Genomic DNA, 21,134 nt, shown 5'->3' on the forward strand with positions numbered 1-21,134 from the left:
TAGCTCAAACTGTTCAAAAGTTATAAAAAATGAAGCGACTCGTGTTGCTGCTCGGTGGAAGGCCCTTTGCAAAGCTGGAATGGTCACCTTTCTGTTGCTTATTGCTATATTTGGGTGTTAACAGGTTCTAATGAGATGCAACCGATACCCCGACAGTGTTTCCAAGTTTACACATTATTAAATAATGACGTAATAGTATTACAAATGTGCTGCTTTATGCTGCATAATTAGATTTTTCTTGCCATATCATTTACTCAAATCTGATGCATAATTTACTTAACTCTGCTGTATAATTTGGCACTCTTAAGCTGCATAATTCTGGTGGCCCTGGTTTTGGGGGTGCTTTTGTACGATGCCCTGGTTATATTAGATGATAGGTAACGCAGAGAGTGCAAGGTTGAGTTGCTAAGTGCTTATAGAATTTTCACCTTCTTAATAAATTTGCCATTGTAGATGAGTAAGGGAATGGTAAGGGAATGACCCGCTCTGGGGGGTAGAGAGTGAGTTAAGAGAGATCTTAGCACTTTTCTGTTTCAGTCTGTGGAGTGTCTTTTGTATCTAGGTAATAGGTCTTGAAAGAATATTCAAGTCACTTCTGTTCCCACTTAATCTTCTTCTTGTGTAAGGCACTCTCTCGCATCATTCCCACTTGTAGAGAAGTCCTATTCGCTTCCTATGAGGTTACGCTGTTTTCCAATCGGATATGTCTTGCTATGGTTTGTAGCTCATTCATTTCAACAGTAAGTTTATTCTTGGTTAATTTTCCATGATTTGAGTAGAAGAGCAGCCTGGATACACTCAAGGATTAAGGTCTCTGGAGAGTGACCTGATAGTGTGCACACATGGATGTATCAATGCAAAACATTTGGCAGCATACAATAGAAAGGAGTGATCAATCTTGGTTGTATGTACCGGTCTGCAGACATCCAGCAGGCAGCCTCAGTTGCACAATTCTAGTTGCCCTGGTTATAAGACATATTTATGCTTAGATGTTTGGGTGTGCCTCTTGGTGCCATTTCCAATAGTTCCAATCACATGAAAGGGGCAGCTGTCCTGAAGTGATTGTAAAGTCTGAATAAAGGCAAGAAAATCTTGTTCATAAACATATCGCCCATCATGAGAAGTACTACTGTCTTTCTGCCTCTTCCTGGCATTCTCTATCTCGGTCTTTCCATGTCTGCAAATGTATTTCTCTCTCTGTCTTTTCCCATGTCTCTCTCCCCTGTGTCTCTCTCCTTTTGTCTTTCTCCATACCATTCTTTTTATCCTGTTCTCTTTTTCTGACTCCCCCTGACTTATCTTTGCAGCGTGCTGTCTCTTTCACATCCCTTCTTCTCTTTCTCTGACTTTGTATGTATCTCTCTGTCTTTTCCTCTTTCAGTTTCCCTCTATCCATGTCTCTTTCTTTCTCCTCATCTCTCCCTGTCCTAGGACGTTCTTATTATCTTGGACAAATGTTTTCAAACTCTACACTTAATCTTTGCAGCCTGCTTTGCAAACTGGAAAGTTTCAGAAGCAAAATTGTTTGAATGTGCTTGTCAGTGTAGTCCGCTGTGCATTTTTATTACTGCCATCTGACCATGCATCGACGGGGTCAATGGACACTTCATCTTCTTAAATCTCAACTATTCTTTTCTCTATTTATAAATGTTGGATGTAAGTCATCCTCTTCCCTCCCATATCACACTAGATCTTACCATTTGCACCTACTCAAATATTCCACATACCAGACCTTCAATTAACTTCAACGAGAGAACCTTATGAAAAGGCTACAAATATGTATTCAGCTTTTGAAGGGATCTGAGAAATATTTGTCCCTTTACTAAGTAAAAATGCCTCAGACATTTGTTGACGTAGAAGGAATTATTTGTAAATGTATAACTAACTAGAAAACATGGATACATTTAAATATACTATGTGCTTTAAAATTGCACATGTTGTTTTATTGTTTTTAATGTAAACTCGCTCTGAGCAGAAGGCTACAATCAGTCAGCCTCTTTTTGAACACTATAGCCCCATCCTTGCTTCAGTCAGGGTCTCAGATCAGAAGCACCTGATGCTTCTTGTTCCTCGAAAGTGTTTTCCTTGCAACAGGGCCCATCCCCCAGTCTGTAGAGTAAACTGACTTCATGAAATCCCGGAACACCGCCTCTTGATATTCTAATGGTCCTTGTAATGCACAGATGCCTATTTACACGTTGATAGCTGTCCATATCGAAGTCCTGCCATGAGCTTCCTTTCAAGGCACATATTTTAACATCTTCAATGGTAGACTGAGGAAAGGGCATTATCTACATGCTATGGAGCAAAACTAAAAGCTTTTGTGTTTTAAAAGCAAATAATGTGAATTGCACAGAGCCCTAATCATCAGGCATTTGTAAAAATGCGTCATGTTAATAATTTTTTTACTTTCATGTAAGCCTTCTGCAACTTTGACACTGTAAAAGAAACGTATTTCTAACAATGAGCCTTCAATAAGAGCTTAGCGATAACAGCAGTTTTCAATTGCCCTCATCAGAAGACCTGAAATAATTTGGTGCTGAAGCCATGTTAAAATATCATTGCTGCTAAATCAAGCAGAATGAGCAGTCTTTACGTGTTTCCAGAATAAGAAGATATCGATCCTGTTCCGTGATTCCAACACTCCCCAGTTCTCAAAGACAGCAGCTCAGGTCATTTCCCCACATCCTCTACTTTCCTGGATTTCTCTTTGGTCACCCCATTATGTGTTCCAGTCCCCAGCAATATAATTTTTTGTTCACTCACAAATCCCTGTTTGTAGTGCGCACTACTGAAGATGCGAACAGCTTAAATAACCTCAGCACCATAACTCCAAAACGTTCAGCTGGTGAAGAGATCGGAGAGGCATGTAACCCTTTCAGTCTGTGCAAACTCGCCATGGAACTGCCATATGTTTAAGTACAAATTAAATTATATACACCGTAAACTATGCTGCGCCTTTAAATCATACATCCTTAACAGTTGCACTTGTTTATATAACTGCTCGCAGATTTAAGCTCTGCAGAGGCAGCCTCTGTTTACACACCGGCATCCTTTGCTGCGTCTCTGTAGAAAGGTGTGTTAGAGGCAGGACCCACCCCCCAGTCAGAGTTAAGAGAACGCGGATCTCTTGCGATGCTGCTTGTCCCATTGTTATGTGAAGAGATGCATTTGCAGCTCTAGTCCGGAGGCATCCTGAAGCCTTCCTAGAGTTTCCTCTCAAAGCAGCGTTCACAGACGCTGTTGAGAAAGGCGTCACAGATTTTAGAATCATGCCAAACAAGCGCACCACTCCTTTAAGGCCTGATGACTTTAATCAGTTAACCTCCACGTGTCTAAAGCAAACAAAAAAATGAATGTGTCCGTGTGTAATGTTACACATGCTACATACAGCACACAATCTACACATTGGGGATTGAAGACACATTTGCAGTGCACCTTTTAGTTGTGTTGATTTTGTATGTACACTTATTTATTGTGTGAACACATAATGTATGCCATGGAGCAGGTGTGCCATAATTGTATATTCACTGCTACCTCTCCTCCTGCTATAGCAATAGGTACCCCAAACAACTTCCCTGTACTCTGTTCAGAACCTAAATATTAACTATGAATTATTTAGATGCTGGGAAGTATCATGATATTTCCCGAAATTGGTGCTTTAGTTTCAGACAACAAAGATCAGAAATAAAAATAGTTGCCCTTTGATAGTTATTTCTGAGCTGTACTGTCTGAAAATAATGTAGTAGCTGACATAAATATGCCGTAAATACGTTTTCTGTATCCACTACAGGCCTACAGAAGCAGGGGCTCACACACCAGAAAAGCTTGTGTAAGACTATGTTTAAACTTGCCAGAAATTTTAAAAAAAATGCATGTCAAGTTTGGGACTAGCCTGTCAAATTTCCTGCCAGCAGCCAGACCTGTCAAGTTTGGGACTAGCCTGTCATCTTTCCAGCCAGCATGTCAAGTTTGGGACTAACCTGTCAAAATTCCTGCCAGCATGTCCAGTTTGGGTCTAGCCTGTCATCTTTCCTGCCAGAGCTGTCAAGTTTGGGACCAGGGGCTTTGGGGTGTGTGAATTACATCCTAACAGCTAGCACCCTGTTGCAGGTTCTCATGGGAAGCTTTGCCTCTACACGACATCTGTCTTTTTCAACATCTCAAAGCTCAGGGGTTGCTGTGGTTTATTATTTTATAACAGGCCCAAGCCTTCCTGGGAAAAAAGTGAACATGGTTTGTGCTTTTTAAAACATACTATGGGTTTCCCACCAACTACATTTAAAGCTCCCCTTTTTTTCAAACATAAAAAACACCTCCCACACCCTGGGCTGGGGACTCAGGACTGCCCCGCAGCTGTTCAGCCTGCAGCTGTCTGCAACCCCCAGTTTTAAACATGCACAGACATTTCCAGCCTACATGCACACACTTTCCTATGCACTTTTAAACATATACACAATTACCTCATGTTTTGCAGCCATACCTGTTACTTCTTGGGAATATCTGTCACCGCTTTTAAAACCAGGCCTGTTTAAGACCAACATTCTGCGCCCAGGACCTGTCAAATTTAAGGCCAGGGTTTCCCGCCAGAGCTGTCAAATCTAAGGCCAGAAGTTTAAGACTAGGCCTGTCACATTTAAGACTAGACCTGTCAAATTTAAGGCCAGGGTTTCCTGCCAGACCTGTCAAATTTGCGGCCAGGTTGATGAGAGGTATCACTATATACTACTTCCCTCGACACAAATACATCAGCCAACACTTACGAAACCTTCACTGTCTCCCAGTCGAGAAAAGAGTCATGTTCAAGATACTTACCCACGCCTACAAATGCCTCCACAACACCGGACACCAATACCTCAACGAGACAATCTCCTTCCATGTACCCAAAAGAAACCTCTGATCCACCAACCTCGCCCTCGCCATCCGCAGAGCGGGAACAGGAGGAAGAGCCTTCTCCTACATCGCGGCCAAGACCTGGAACGAGCTCCCAGTTGACATTAGATACGCCCCCTCCGTAAACATCTTCAGGAACAAAGTCAAGACCTGGCTCTTCGACTGAACGGAGCTGCTTATACCCCCAGCGCCTTGAGACCGTCACGGGTGAGTAGGGTACTTACAATTCCTCTTGATTGATTGAAAGAGAATAGGAGTCCTGTTTAGGACAGGGTGTAATGGAATGAAAACCTCAAAATAAACTCAGTGATTTGTGGTAACCTTCTTATATACATCTTTTTGATGAAATCACAACCACACTCAGTGTCCAGCAGTGGCGGCTGGTGACATTTGAAAGTGGCGGGGCGGAGCAGGCGAGCCTGAACCACCTACGGGGTTCCAGGGATTCACCCCCAGGGATGGATCCAAAAAACACACAAAGCATAGATCGATAAAAACGGCAATTGCTTTCTAGTGAACAGCACAAACACCCCCAGGAACACTAAAAACACCACTAGGACTAGGAACAGCAAAAACACACCACGAACAGCACAAACACTCCTAGGAACAGCACAAACACCCCCAGGAACAGCACACACCCCCAGGAACAGCACAAACACCCCCCCCTAGGACTTGAAACAGCGCAAACACATCCATGCAGTGACACATCAGCTGGTCATGCAGTGTGGCGTGACCCGGCTGTGCGTGGAATTCCTAGCTCCAAAAGATAACAGGTCCAAACAATGACCATGATTCGGGATGGGTAACATTGCGTCATTTTTCCATTGTGTAATATGTGTAACCTTTGTGGAAGTTGCAGATAGCACCTAAATCACTCTCAGGGGGGCCACATAAGTGACGATAGCGCTCAACTGCAAAATAGCGCTTTATCAGGACCTGTGCTCATCGGCACAACACTAAATCAGGCCAACCATTACATTAGTGCAGCACTGTTTGCATCACAGACGACATCATGGGTACACACATTTTGTAGATACGACACTGCACTGTTTCACTACAATATTGCTGCTGTCTGTGTAAACCAACTGTGTGCATAACTCTAAAAAGGCTACAATTTGTAGGCTGCGCAGCGCTTGAAAATAATGTAGCGCCAACTGGCAATATTCTCTAAACATGTGCTTTGCAAATGGTGACCGATAATTATTCTTAACTCCCTGACTAACTCCTCATTTGCACAATCAGCGCCAGCCATGTGTGCTCTCCTCCTGTGCGGACATGTGTTACTCAGTTATGCGTTTAAATGGAATTTCAGTTTTATTGTTAATCCCGGTTAAACAGTTCAGCTGGCAGAGGAGCGTGATGTGTTGGATTTTGGTAGCTTTGACCTACGCTGAGCATTATATCCATGACATCATGTATGCACGGGTAATGCTGGGCTTTCCTCCAGATTGTTTCTCATCGCAGGAACTCGATTTTTGTCCATGCGAAGGTGTGTTAATACACAGGGCCGTTTTTTTTTTACATTACATACCCAGGCTGCAGCAAATCTCGGCTGTGTGTGCATTCCAGTCTCACCACCATAATCGCCGTCAGTGTGCGCGTGACAGCATGGCAGCATGCATGTCACATTAAAAAGAATGCATTATCATTATTATGTCAGGCTTATCACCAGTGCTACTAGTGCTGGAGTGGCGGCACAGGAAAAAACTCACGTGGTGGTGGTGGGTGGTGTGGCGGTCCGGACTCGTACAGTCTGTGGCACAGTCTAGAGCAGGGGTCTCCAACCTTTTGTGTAGTCAGAGCTACTTCTGGCCAGTGAAAATCGACGTGAGCTACTGAACCCGAATCAACTCGCGCATTTTTCTGAGAGACCCCCCCACGCCCAGTTTCATTGACTTTAAACCTAATTTCATCAGAGCCCATACTGTGGTTTGAACAAAATACCCAAGACAGGCCTGACTTAAGAGTTCCCTAGAACACCAAAAGGAATGACTTTGGATTTGTGACGCATTTGACACAATCTCACCCCCCATATTCATCAGGCACCTGCATGAGATTGGTTTCAAAGGACCCGCTCTCCACTGGATCTGCTCTTTCTTAACACACAGAACACAAGCTGTATGCCTGACATCTTACTGAACTGTGGAGTGCCTCAAGGCTCCTCGCTCAACCCCTACCCTCTTCAATGGAAACCTGATCCCTCTGGCCAAAATAATTCAAGCACACATCAACATACTCTCCTGCACAGACGACACGCAACCCATACTCTTTTTCTCGGACAAGACCATTAACAAAAGAAACAAGCTTGTGGCCTGCATGACTGAAGTCGGTAACAGGATGAAAGACAACTGCCTCTAACTCAACACCAACAAGACAGAAGTAGTTGTTTTCGGCAAGAACACTTCACAATGAGATTCCAACTGGTGGCCACCCGTACTTTGACCCACTCCCAGCACGCACGCAGGAACCTCAGAATAATTATCAACGCCAAACTGAACTGACCGCACCAGTAAACGCTGTCACTGCATCCTGCTTACAGTCCCTGAAGATGCTTTGGAAGATCTTCAAATGGCTCCCAAGCAACACTTAAAACACTCTTGCGCCCAGGACCCCAGCTAGGACTGCAGGAACACCCTCTACACTGGCAGGGGAAAGGTGTGGTGCAGCGGCCAGGGCAACTGACTTCGTAGCACAGGGTTCGTGATTCGATACCCGGCTCCAGCTGCAGCTCAGCTCAGCACCATGTGACGCTGGGCAATAGCTCATTTAATTTCCACAACGGCCCCAGCGCCTTGAGATCTGTAATGGGGAGTAGTTACAAATACAGATTTACTGGCATCACCAAGCAACTCACTAGAAGAAAACAAATCGCCCAGAACAAGGGTTGCAGCAGTTGCCGGATTGTGCCTGATGTGGGCTATCACAATGGTGCATCAACAGCAAGAGTATAACAGTTAGTGAGAAGCCTGAAAAAAGGTGGCTCACTGAGGTAAGCACTTCCTCCTGACCTGCATAAATAACTTAGTGCTTCACTCCCTTCTTGGGCACCAGGCACACTTAACAAAAATTACTCATTCATCCTTTCAGGGTCAATATGAGCATTACTAGTACAATGAGCTATAATAGTACTAGTTACTTACAGTGTGGTGAGATGACAGATGCGACAGCAAGACGTACATCAAAAAAAGCTAAATGTTCCCATTTATGTTATCCAAAAGGATAAAAATACATAAATGATGATGGATACAGAGCCAAGAAGCAAACGATAAAAGAGAAACGCATGCGCCGGGACACAAGTAGAGGAAACATCACGTGAACGAGAATGCTTATTATGCAGTGGCAGTAATTAAGCACAGTCTTTAATTAATGCTCTGCACTCCCCGGCTAAGCCTTCACAGCAGGCAGAGGAGTGTTCTTGCTTGGAGCACCCACGGGCCCTGCAGAATTCCTTGCTCCCAGGTCAATTCTACGGTAACACTCCCCATTCCACACAGATCCTTCCCTGAGAATGCCCAATATACCTGCAGCTCTGATTCTAGCTCTCAACAATAGCTCCTAGCCCAGGTACACACAGCCTTTTTTATTGTTTTATATAGCGCGAACTCGACCCGAAGGAATAACAGCACTTTACATGAGCACCAGTAGCATTACACAAGGACACATTCATCTTCGGTGGCCTGGGAAATAAGTGATTTGCCCAGAATGACAGGATGTTGAGCGCCAGACTCGAACCTGATTCTGCACAGGAAGGCAGAGAGAAGTGGTATTTTTATAGACCAGATATTTCCGTTTTAAACCCACTACAGTGATGTTTCTCTGCAGAGAGATAATTGTTGGAAGATATAAAATGTGTGTTAACATCTATTCCTAAAATACAAGAAACTTCGAAGAACACACTTGGCAACCAAACTGGAGGAAGAGAGGCACGAAAAAAACGAGCCTACCTGCAGTGGCTGCTTCCGGTGGAAGTCACGTCTCCTACTGCTCCGCGCTGGCACCCCTCGCACAATGGCAGACAGTGCGATGCCAGCGCGTTTTCAGTACATAATGACGTCAGACTATCACGAGAGAAGTCGGAAGCTCCAGGAGAGGAGCGTCATCGCATCATCCTCTTCGCCCGGCCCGCCCCATCCACATATCTCCTCCAGTCAGAGCAAGGGCTAGGCGAGCTACTCCCAGGGTCTCCGCGAGCTACCGGTAGCTCGCGATCGACCGGTTGGAGACCCCGGGTCTAGAGACTCCCTCAGCTCGCACTTAGTTTACACACAACCAACGACGACGAACTGGAGACTCGACTCGAGTGGAATGAACAGACAGACTGCTGGTGGTCACTAGTCTCTCTACTCACTAGTCTTGTTGTGACTAGACTCTTCGTTCGTTCGTGATTCTCTGTACTTTACTACTTTCACAGTTTCACTTTCTTTTTTATTACTACTTGTTGTTGTGCCAGGCAGCAGTGCACCACGCACAGTGACGTGACAGATAGCGTAGAAATGGACAATCACCTCGACATAGGCTGGAATTAGCCATATGGTGATTGGCCATACAGTGCGGTCCCTAATCAGAGCAGCCAACACCAACGTGCGCCACCATCCTGCTGGAGCAGCCAATCCTGGCGCAGCGTTAATAGCAACACTGTGCCAGGATTGGGCTACGAGCAGGATACTATCTGCCCATTAGGAGACCGGGGGCCCCGGGTCCCTGCCTGGCAGTCCCTGTGTCTCGAGTACCATAGAGGGGGGGAGGTAGGGTCTACTACTATGCGCATGCGTGGGCAAGTAGAAATTTGTAAGACTCCTGGATTCCACATGCGCATTGTTGCGCTGTCTACTCGGAGTCTCCGACTGCTCTGATGTGCGCTGCCTCCTGTCACTCTCTCCCGCAGCCCCGCCCCCCACGGCCCACTTCCTATACGATGCCCGATTCTGTCTGGCTTTCCCGGGCAGGTAGCGCACATTGCGCTAGATGATTTATTTATCAGACATCGATCGATGCATTTTGTAAAGAGCCTTTAAATGCATTTGTGGCGTGTGGGGTCGTCCATGGCTAGTGGGGCAACGCCCCAACGCCCCCAATGGACCCACCGGCACTGGTGTCCAGCAGAGTAATGATTAAATGCTGGCTTCTGTCCCAGGTGGATGCCAAGGGATAGGGTGGGTGGAGCATGTTCTTCACTTTTAGAAGTTAGGGATTGACTATTTTCATCAAGGGATCCCAGCCATTACCCGATGCTGCAAATGCTAGTGAAAGAAGGGCCCTCCCCTGTGTTTTGCGCTGCTGAACCATGGTGGGAACGGCTCAGAAATAGGCTGTCCATTCTGTGGGCCTCACAGACATGGTCAAGCGCTGCATGACTTTAGGGGCCCATTCCCTGTCCCATATAAACACTGCATTCACATATACGTATACACATTGTTCCCCTAATCCCCTAATGACCATGCACCCCCCCCAGACTCTCATTAGGTCATAGACGTTATTCGTCCGGTCATCTTAGATGTCCTTAATGCCTCCATCGCTTCCAAAACCGTTCCGCCCCCATGGAAGTGTGCGATGGTCAAAGCTTTGTTGAAAAAGCCTACTTTGGACCAGAACAACTTGGCCAACTACCGCCCCATCTCCTTAGTTCCATGGATGAGCAAGCTACTTGAGAGGCACGTTAATAACATCTTAGTGGACTATTTTGAGTCCAATAGCCTGCTCCGTGCCTCTCCGGCAGGGTTCCGCCCTCAGCACGGAACCGAAACCGCTCTTTTGGCAGTGACGGAAGAAGCTAGAGCTGTGCTGGACCAGGGAGGTAAGGCTGCCATCATACTACTTGACCTCAGTGCCGCGTTTGACATTGGTCGACCACTCTACACTATTACATCAGCTGAGTGGTTTGGGCGTGTCGGGCGCGGCCCTGGAATGGCTTACCTCCTTCCTGGATAATAGATTCTTCCAGGTGTGTGAGGGCGAGTCGGTCTCCCCTAAACATCCTCTCAGCTGTGGAGTACCCCAGGGCTCCTCCCTGAGCCCTACTCTTTTTAACGCCTATATGGAGCCCCTAGAGAGGATAGTCCATCCCTTCGGTGTGCGTATTGTTACCTACGCAGATGACACCCAACTGGTGGTCTCCCTTGACCACTCAGCGGGATCATCTTCCACCTTAGGTCCCTGTCTAGAGGCTGTAGCCAGTTGGATGCAATCCTCATACCTCAAGCTTAATGGGGAGAAAACAGATATTATGCTGTTGGGCAACCCCCCTCCATCTGCCCTAGCATCCATCTGGCCTCCATCTCTTGGCCCGCCTCCTCCTCCTAAACCCCAGATTAAGAGCCTGGGAATCTGGCTGGACAAAGCGCTTGATTTTTCAGCCCAAGCCACTATAACCGCCTCCACTTGCGTCGGGATGATGAAAATGCTCCGTAAGGTGCTTCCCCTGCTCCCATTCCAGGCTAGGAGGATCATGGTCCAGGCCCTGATCCTCTCTCGCCTGGATTATGGGAATGCCCTTTATATGGGAGCCCCAGCAGCAGTGACCCATAGCCTTCAGGTCACACAAAACTGTGCTGCCCGTTTACTGTACAACATCCCCCGCTGGCAGTCAGCTAAGAAAGCTCTGAAAGAACTGCATTGGCTCCCAGTAGCGGCCAGAGTGCAGTTCAAGGCCATGTGCATTGTGCACAAATCTTTTCACCGCACTGGCCCAGCAATCCTGCACCCTATAGCCACACCCTATGCACCGTCTAGAGCCTTACGCTCTAGTTCTCTGCAACTGGTAACCGCCACCAAAATTAACAAAGCCCGTTGGGGTGGTCGTTCCTTTTCTCATACCGCGGCCAGGCTGTGGAACTCCCTCCCCCTCTCCCTTCGAGAAATCAATAACCACCTGTCCTTCAGAAAGGCTTTAAAAACGCACTTGTTTGCAAAGACGTGTTGATCTACCCTGAGCCCGCCACCAGTTTTCAGTCTAAAGCGATGCGAGGCCTCCGGTAGTTACGCGCTATATAAGTTCAATTTTCATTTCATTGTTAACATCTGATTGAACTTATACGTTTTGGAGAGACCTAGGCTAAATCTTTCCATCCAGTGTGACTAACATAATGTATGTCTAGTTAATTGAAATGTAAAATATGTGTTCAATCTAATAGTGTTAATATTTATGTTACTGTTTTACTGATAACATCACCAAGAAAGTTGCTTTTTGCAAAGAAGCTTAAAATCAGACAATTAATGGCACTTCCTGTGATGTTATGTTCTGTGATTTCACGCTGTATGTAAATTAGGGGGGCCTCACACATTTCCTTTCTGCCTCTGCCCCCAAAAGTCCTAGGACCGGTCCTGGAAGGGCCGGCCCTAGGCATGGGCAGCGTGGGCAGCTGCCCAGGGCTGAGCGCCTGCTGGCAGCCGTGGGGCCTCGCACCTTTAAGGACTCCAGAGTTTCGAGCCTAGGGGGCCCCCTAAGAGTTTACATTTTATCCTTTTTTATCAATCTCCCCTACAGGCCTGTCTCTGTGGGCCTAATGTTTGCATCTGCATGTTGATGATAGCGATTAGAAAGTTCATTAAAGTGCCCTTTCTATTTTAACACATTTAGTCACCAATTTTGATGAAGCATAACAATAACACTAGTTGGCATTTGGGTGGAGGTGGAGGGAGCTCTATGGCTCCGGCCGCAGGCGCTGCCTTGTTAGCGGCAGCAGTAGGTAGGGGGGGGAGGGGCGGGTGGGTCTTCGCAGGCTGGGATGGGTGGGGGTGTGGGTGAAGGGGGAAGGGGAAGGGGGAGGGAGGGTTGGGGAAGAAAAGGAAAAAAATATTTTCAACCTGGTAGAAAAACTTGATGAGAGTCTTTTGTTATTAAAATGTATTCTTTATTTTGAACTACATATAATAATGCTGAAGTTCGACAATATCTTTTTTATTAGAGATGTATAACATTAGATGTTTGGCTTGGAATGTCTCAGGGCTGAACAACAAACGCAAGAGACAGTTAGTGGCTGAAGAATTAAAGCTATATAATCCTCATCTAGTATTTCTGTCAGAAACCCACATTATAGACAAAGATAAGAAGCTGTTAAGTCAACTGGGTTTTGAGATGATAATTAGTTCAGCAGCTACGTCCTCTATTAGAGGGGTAGCTATTCAAAAAGACAAAAGGTTGAAGGCAGAAATAACTAAAACACAGGGCGACAAATGGGGGAGATGGGCAATAGTCCAATTTTGTTTTGATAATATGAAGTTTGTGGCATGTGTTATATATGGACCGAACAAAGAAGATCCTAGAATATTTGAACAACTAAACATAGCGTTATTAGATTGGGAGGGAGAAATAATAATCATGGGAGATTTTAATTGTATCCTGAACTGTCAGACGGATACAACACGCCCGGGCAATTATAAACGAATGCCTAAAAATAGAGCATCCATTTTAGATCTATGTAAAATACACAATGTTAAAGATGTATGGAGCTCACTATACACAAACTCTCCAGGTTATACATTTTATTCAGCTCCCCACAGACTATGCTCACGCTTAGATATGGCCTTTATATCAAACACTCTGATGAGATCCACAAATATGGTAATATATCCACGTATTACATCTGACCACAATCCTATTATGATTGAATTTGTTTTGTCTTTGAAACATAAACCTCCAAGAGCTTTCACCTTCCCTAGGAACGTAGTATCAGATACAAATTTTATCTCACAATTAAAACAACACATTATAGAATTCTTGACTTTCAACAGAAATACAGCTTCATGTTTAACAGTGTGGGATACTTGTAAAGCCAGTATTCGAGGGTTTACACAAACCTTTGTCTTAAAACAAAATTATGAAAGAAGCAATTATAAATTAATTTTGACTTCTGATATTGTAGCTGAGGAGATAAAACTTGTAAAAGCTTTAAGAGATAATCTCCCAACCCTGGATATTAGTGCAAATCTTAGCCAGTTAAAATGTAAAACCAAAGAAACTCTTTTAAAAAAAAGAAGTGCACAAGTTCATAAATATAAATTTTCACAATATGAAGGTGGCGATAAAATTGGAAAAATTTTGGCATTTAGAGTAGCAGAGGATAGAGCACAGTCTATGATTTCCCACGGGGGTTGATAACAAGAGATATAATCAGCCAGAAGATATAAATCAACAATTTGCTAAATATTATGAAACCTTATATACACCAGAGAATATGTCTAATGATAAAATAATTGAAAATTATTTAAAAGAAAATTTAACAAATAAATTAACAAGAAACGAGATAGAGGAATTGACCTCAGAAATAACTAATGAAGAATTAAAAGAGGCCATAAAATCACTCCCATTAGGAAAATCTGCAGGTGAGGATACCATCCCTTTGGAAATTTACAAATCATGTTTGGAAGAGCTAACACCTTTTCTTTTAGAAGTAATTGCCTATATCGGCAGAACCGGGTCAGCTCACCGTTCTTGGAATAAAGCAAAAATCATCTTCTTTCATAAAAAGGGTAAACCTAAAGAGGAGATGGGCTCATATAGGCCAATCTCCCTGATCAATGTTGATGCAAAGATTTTCGCAAAATGTTTGGCCAGAAGATTAGCACCACTAATGCCTAAAATCGTAAACACGCAGCAACATGGATTCATAACAGGGAGAGATACATCAGCTCATGTCAATACGGCTATAACTGCGTTCGATATAGCAGCAATAGAGGTTACCCCCCTGGCTATGATGATGCTTGATGCCGAAAAGGCGTTTGATCGGGTGGGGTGGGACTATTTGTGGCACGCAATGGGATCAATGGGGTTTGGTGGAAAATTTTTAAATGGGATTCGGGCACTTTATGACAATCCAATAGCATACACTAGTTACGGTGGTCTTACCTCACAATGTTTTCCAATCAAGAGGGGCACACTTCAAGGGTGTCCCCTATCACCTTTATTGTTTGCCCTGTCATTAGAACCATTTTTAAAGGCTTTGGATACTCAGGCAGGAATAATACCCTTCAAGACTGGCAGTCAAAGTTTAAAAATTACTGCGTATGCGGACGACATTGCTATATACTCTATCGAAACAACTGATACTTTAAAAGCTATCAAATTTGAAGCATTAAAATTTGGCAATGCTTCTGGTTATAAATTAAATGCTCACAAAACTCAAATAATAGCTAACTTTGCTCCCCCTCAACCAACGCCTGAAATATGCAAGACCGCGACATATCTCGGAATTAAAATTACCGCAAACGTGAAAGAACTTAATAACATCAATTATAAAAACTTAATGAAAACTACCATTTCAAATTTTAAAAAATGGCACCGACTTCCATTAAATTTAATCAGTAGAATAAATCTGATAAAAATGAAAATAATACCAAAATACTTATATTTATTCAGATCAATTCCTCTGGCACAGAACAGACTTTTTTTCAAACAACTAGATAGGATCTTCTGCAACTTTATCTGGGGCTATAAGAAGGCTAGAAGATCGCTAAAAATGCTGAAAAATCAAATAGGATCTGGCGGTCTTAATTTTCCAGACGTGAAACTATACTTCTGGGCTTCTTTTATAAGACGTATTCGATTACTACTAAATGAAGAGGACCTACTTTTCTTTCATTATTTATCATTAAAGGGAGATACTAAACAATTTTTTCTTCGCATTACAGACCCAAACTTTTACAAAAGGGTTAAGTTTAAGACCATACGAGATACAGTAAGGATATGGAAGGACATACTTATACATTGTAAAACTACTATATTTCACTCACAATTAATCTTATGGGATAATCCCGGATTGCCTAGTATATTTGGCGACGGGATATTTCGTGAATGGCAACGGAAAGGAATTATGGTTTTGGGCGATTTATATAACTCTCGAGGTATACTGAATTTTCTAACTTTAAAGCAACTTTATGGTCTATCTGATACACATAGATTTAAATATATACAAATACACAACTTTTTAATACGGAAGAAAAGAATCAACACGCTGTCGAACGGGGGTATATGGGACATTTTTAACTCTAAAAAAGAGAAATCAATAATTAGCTCGGCATATAAATTCTTTATAGGTTTAAGTTCCGACGATAATGACGCACTAGCAAATAAATGGAATTTAAAACTCGGAACTAACTTAACCGGAAAACAAATAAGTACATCCTACACTAACATTCATGACTATGTAAGATCATCCAGTTTACGACTACAACAGTATAGAACTATATATATGCTATATTATACCCCGGAAAGATTTTCTAAATGGTCTTCGAACAACATTACGAGAGAAAAAACTAAATGCCCGAAATGTGACGAGTATGCGGCAGATCTTGTCCATATGCTGTTTTCATGTCCGAAATTAGGGAAATTCTGGGAAGAAGTGGGAAAAATTCTAACCACAAAAAACATTCTTAGCTTACCACTAACTGCATTCATGGTAATATTAGGCCCACATATGATAAGTCAACCACATTGTATACTACTATCAATTTTATTTTCCTGTGCCAAATTAACTTTAGCCAGGGCCTGGATTAATCCCAACCCACCCAACGCTTTGGAATGGTGGTACCTGGTTAATGAAATAAAAATTATGGAATGTACGCTGGCAGAACTAAGGGGTGTCAGATCGCTCAAAAAATTTGAGAAAATTTGGGGGAATTTAGAAATGAACTGATGTACTCAAGACAATCATATTATATGTTCATCTGTGACTTTGATCTTATGTTAAGTTATTTTCAACAAAGTGAGAAGATTGTTCAATTTATGTTTAATTAGATATTTATTGGTTGAATGGCAACTTTGTCGAATGTTTTGTAATCTTATACCAGGTGAAAATAAAATAAAAAATATTAAAAAAAAAAAAAGTGCCCTTGCCTGTGAAGTGAGCCCTGCCCCTGTAGGTTGTATGACGTTACAATGCATACTTTTACAACGCATGCCTTTACAACAAATTTTTTACAACGCAACATCCATTACAACGCATTCCATTACAACGCATGCCATTACAACGAATTTCCTAAAACTACCATTACAACGCATACTACCTTTACAACGCATACCATTACAAAGCATACCATTACAACGCATGTTTGGTAAGTATTGGATAGTATAGGGCTAAAATTTACTATTCTAATCTCAGGGGGTGCAACAGTAGGGTAAGTGTTGGATAGTGTAGGGGTAAAAATTACTATTCTAACTCCAGGGGGTGCAACAGTAGGGTAAGTGTTGGATGGTGTAGGGGTAAAAATTACTATCATAACTCCAGGGGGTGCGACAGTAGGGTAATTGTTGGATAGTGTAAGGGTACTGTGCGTTGTGATGGTATGTGTTGTAATGGTATGCGTTGTAATGACTGCGTTGTAATGACATGCGTTGTAATGGTATGCGTTGTAGTGCCATGCGTTGTAATGACATGCGTTGTAATGGATCTTACGTTGTAAAAGTTTTGTTGTAATGGTAGTGCGTTGTAAAAGTTGCGTTGTAATGGTTGTTTCCCGCCCCTGTATGAATGAAAGGCAGAATATCCGGCTGGGTGCAGAGCAAAATATAGAATGGCAGTGCATCACAATGGAAAATCCTCACCTAGGACAAGTGGAAAGGGAGCAGAGAGTGAATAACAGGGGTAAGACAAACGGAATAAAGTGGGGGAGGGAACAAATAGGTGTGTGTGCGGCAGTGACACAAGAGGTGCATGCAGAGGAGCAGAATCAGCATGCAAAAGTGGATGGAGCAGAGTTTAAAGTCTGCTCGGTCACTCAAGTCTTAGACCCGGTAGTAAATTAATATGAACATTGAAAAGGGGACCTATATTCATGTCCTTAACTTTTCCTGCAAAAAAATAGATCTAGTGTCAACGAATGAAAGTTTTGAAAAGCATGTGATGAGACGGGTCCGCTCTCCATTTTTGCAGTCAACCTCAGAGTGAAAACACAAATCTTAACTCTGCGGCAGCTCAACCCTCTGCTGCCTTTAATGCAACTTCAACAAGACTCGTTATAGTTCTTTCACATTCTCATCATGCCAGGACTGGAGCATTTTCAATATTATATACAAGGAAGCCATAGGAAGCCATATATGTTGCTTATTCAACGTATGCAACTGATAATCACTGACAAAGCCAATAGTACTGTCTTGTTATAGGTGTAATTTTACTTGTTGTAATATTTATCTGGAGGCAATGACAGAAGAAGCAAAATACCAGTCAGGCGGCGCACTATGCTAGGTACAGATTTATATAGCTTACATGTTTTTAAGCCACGCCCTTAATTACATTAGCCACACTCCTTTGAAAGCCCCCCTCCCACTTAATGCCCTGCTGTCAGGTCAGTGTGTCGGCCGGTATTTTGGCTAGTTGTTGACCTGCTTTATGGTCAGGTGAGACCGTTTTTACTGTTGATTTTCATGATATTAAATCAAACATTGCCTGCAGAAAACTCAAATCAGTGCAGTCTTCCATATCTTACAAAAAACGTATACAGCCGGTCTTTACAAGTTTAAAACTGCCCTAGTTTACAAACATGAGACACTTTTCTAACTCACTAAAGGGGGTTCCTTTTATTTTGGTCCTGGTGCCTATTTTCTTTCCCAGTCTGATGCTGCATGTTAGGCAGGGCCACTGGGATAATGCGATTGTGCGGCAGTGGCGATTACTGAATAATTATGCATTTGACGGATTTGCCACATAATCCATCATCTGCTGCATAATCTACCGATTTTAGCAACAAATTTGCTTTCTATCTCAAACAGTTTAAAGTTACTAAAAACTGTAGCAACATGTCTTGCCGCATTTGGGACGGCCCTTTGAAAAGCTGGAATAGTCATCTTTCTGTTTCCCACTGCTAAATTTGGGTGTTAAATTGGTACTAATGGGGTGCAACTGGTTCCCGAACAGTGTTACAAAGTTTAAAAAGGGCAAAAAAATGAAGTAATACTATTTCAAAATGTGCCGGATTATGCTGCATAATTTGCCTTTTCTTACCACAAAATGTACTCACCCTGCCACATAATTTAGCCCTCTCCTGCCGCATAATTCCAGTGGTCCTGATGTTAGGGTAATCCAATGCAGTGATTTTGTTCCTGTTTATATTTCACATGCTTTAATAATTCTTGGTTTCCTCAAGAGTGCTAGCTATTTTTAGAATGTGTGTTTCTGTATTTCATTTCACAGCATATTACTCTTGGATGATGCACCCTTTGTGCTGAGTCACCTCCAGGTGTTTATAACGGGCTATAGTTGAGCACTTTGGAGTTGAGGATGCAGGCAGTACAACTTTCACACTATGCTTGTCTGTGGGTCAAAAAGGTATTCAGATTACATGAGCATTCAAAATATGGCCTCTCTGCAGAGCACAAAGAGCTACTGTCCTGCATTCCAGTTGTGATTCTATGCAAATGTGTGTGAAAGAGCTACTTATTGGTCAACACAACAAGGTGAAAGGAAAATAATGTATTGTTGTTGCTCATTTAGCTTAAACAGCTAACAACCATTGACAAACACCAGTCAGGGTGTGCAGTTTGGTTTAATTTTAATTATGAAAAAAAAAACCTTTCTTTAGTTTGGCCGATCCGATTCCTTGTCGTCTCTGCTTAGGGGCCTCTCATGTTCCTATTCTGCCCGGGGCCCCACATATCCTATGACCGGCCCTGAGTGTGTGTACAGATGGATACGTTTCTTCATGGCTGGAAGCATCAATTATAAACCAAACCTATTGGCTTTGAAAGGGCTTCACTGGTTTCACATTCTCCAGTTGAAGCCCCTTTCCAGTAAGCTGCTGATATCCCCAGCCACAACTCCCATGTTAGTGGCAGACTCTCCGATTACAGCGCAGAGACTGCTGATGAAGCAAGGATTCGCATGTAGAGCGACTTGCTTGGACTCAACCCTCTCGTCATAAGAAATAATATACTAACTAATATGTTTCGTGAATTATTATTTACATTTCATTATAATTTAGCATCCAAATGACGCTTGTCTATGTGATTTTACTAACTGTAATCCGCTTGCTATTAAAATGTCGGCTGCTATGTGGGTTTTCCTATTGCGCATGTGTGTGTCTCTCTCACGTGACATGACAAATTAATTTTCTGGAGGGAATCCTTCGCTTCTGCGCACTAGTAATAAAATGGCTGCTCTATGTTAACGATTCAGAAAAGGGGGGTGGTGATGAACAGAGTGTCTGAATTAAGCAGACCACTCTTACCCAGTCCAAAGATCAGGGCTTGATCCATCACCGTTATTTATCTCACTGCCCCATCCCAGCTCAGAACCTGGCTATATGCAAATCAGTCTGTCCCTGGCCCAGTGCATCATGGGAACAGGGCAGACTAAACTACCAAGCCAATTCTTCACCAGAAAGGAGACAAGCTACCGGGGACCGGTTTCTGGCATTTCAGCCGTCTTCGGCCCGGCTTGCTTGAATCCTGATGGAGCAGTGAGAAAGGGACTCATGTCTGAGTATACCCTGCCACACCTATAGTGGCCAAAAACGATTCAGAAAAGGGGGGTGGTGATGAACAGAGTGTCTGAATTAAGCAGACCACTCTTACCCAGTCCAAAGATCAGGGCTTGATCCATCACCGTTATTTATCTCACTGCCCCATCCCAGCTCAGAACCTGGCTATATGCAAATCAGTCTGTCCCTGGCCCGGTGCATCATGGGAACAGGGCAGACTAAACTACCAAGCCAATTCTTCACCAGAAAGGAGACACGCTACCGGGGACCGGTTTCTGGCATTTCAGCCTTCTTCGGCCCGGCTTGCTTGAATCCTGATGGAGCAGTGAGAAAGGGACTCATGTCTGAGTATACCCTGCCACACCTATAGTGGCCAAAAACGATTCAGAAAAGGGGGGGAGTGGTGATGAACAGAGTGTCTGAATTAAGCAGACCACTCTTACCCAGTCCAAAGATCAGGGCTTGATCCATCACCGTTATTTATCTCACTGCCCCATCCCAGCTCAGAACCTGGCTATATGCAAATCAGTCTGTCCCTGGCCCAGTGCATCATGGGAACAGGGCAGACTAAACTACCAAGCCAATTCTTCACCAGAAAGGAGACAAGCTACCGGGGACCGGTTTCTGGCATTTCAGCCGTCTTCGGCCCGGCTTGCTTGAATCCTGATGGAGCAGTGAGAAAGGGACTCATGTCTGAGTATACCCTGCCACACCTATAGTGGCCAAAAACGATTCAGAAAAGGGGGGTGGTGATGAACAGAGTGTCTGAATTAAGCAGACCACTCTTACCCAGTCCAAACATCAGGGCTTGATCCATCACCGTTATTTATCTC

Source organism: Lissotriton vulgaris, unplaced genomic scaffold (genome assembly GCF_964263255.1).
Source record: "Lissotriton vulgaris unplaced genomic scaffold, aLisVul1.2 SCAFFOLD_1778, whole genome shotgun sequence".
NCBI lineage: Eukaryota > Metazoa > Chordata > Amphibia > Caudata > Salamandridae > Lissotriton > Lissotriton vulgaris.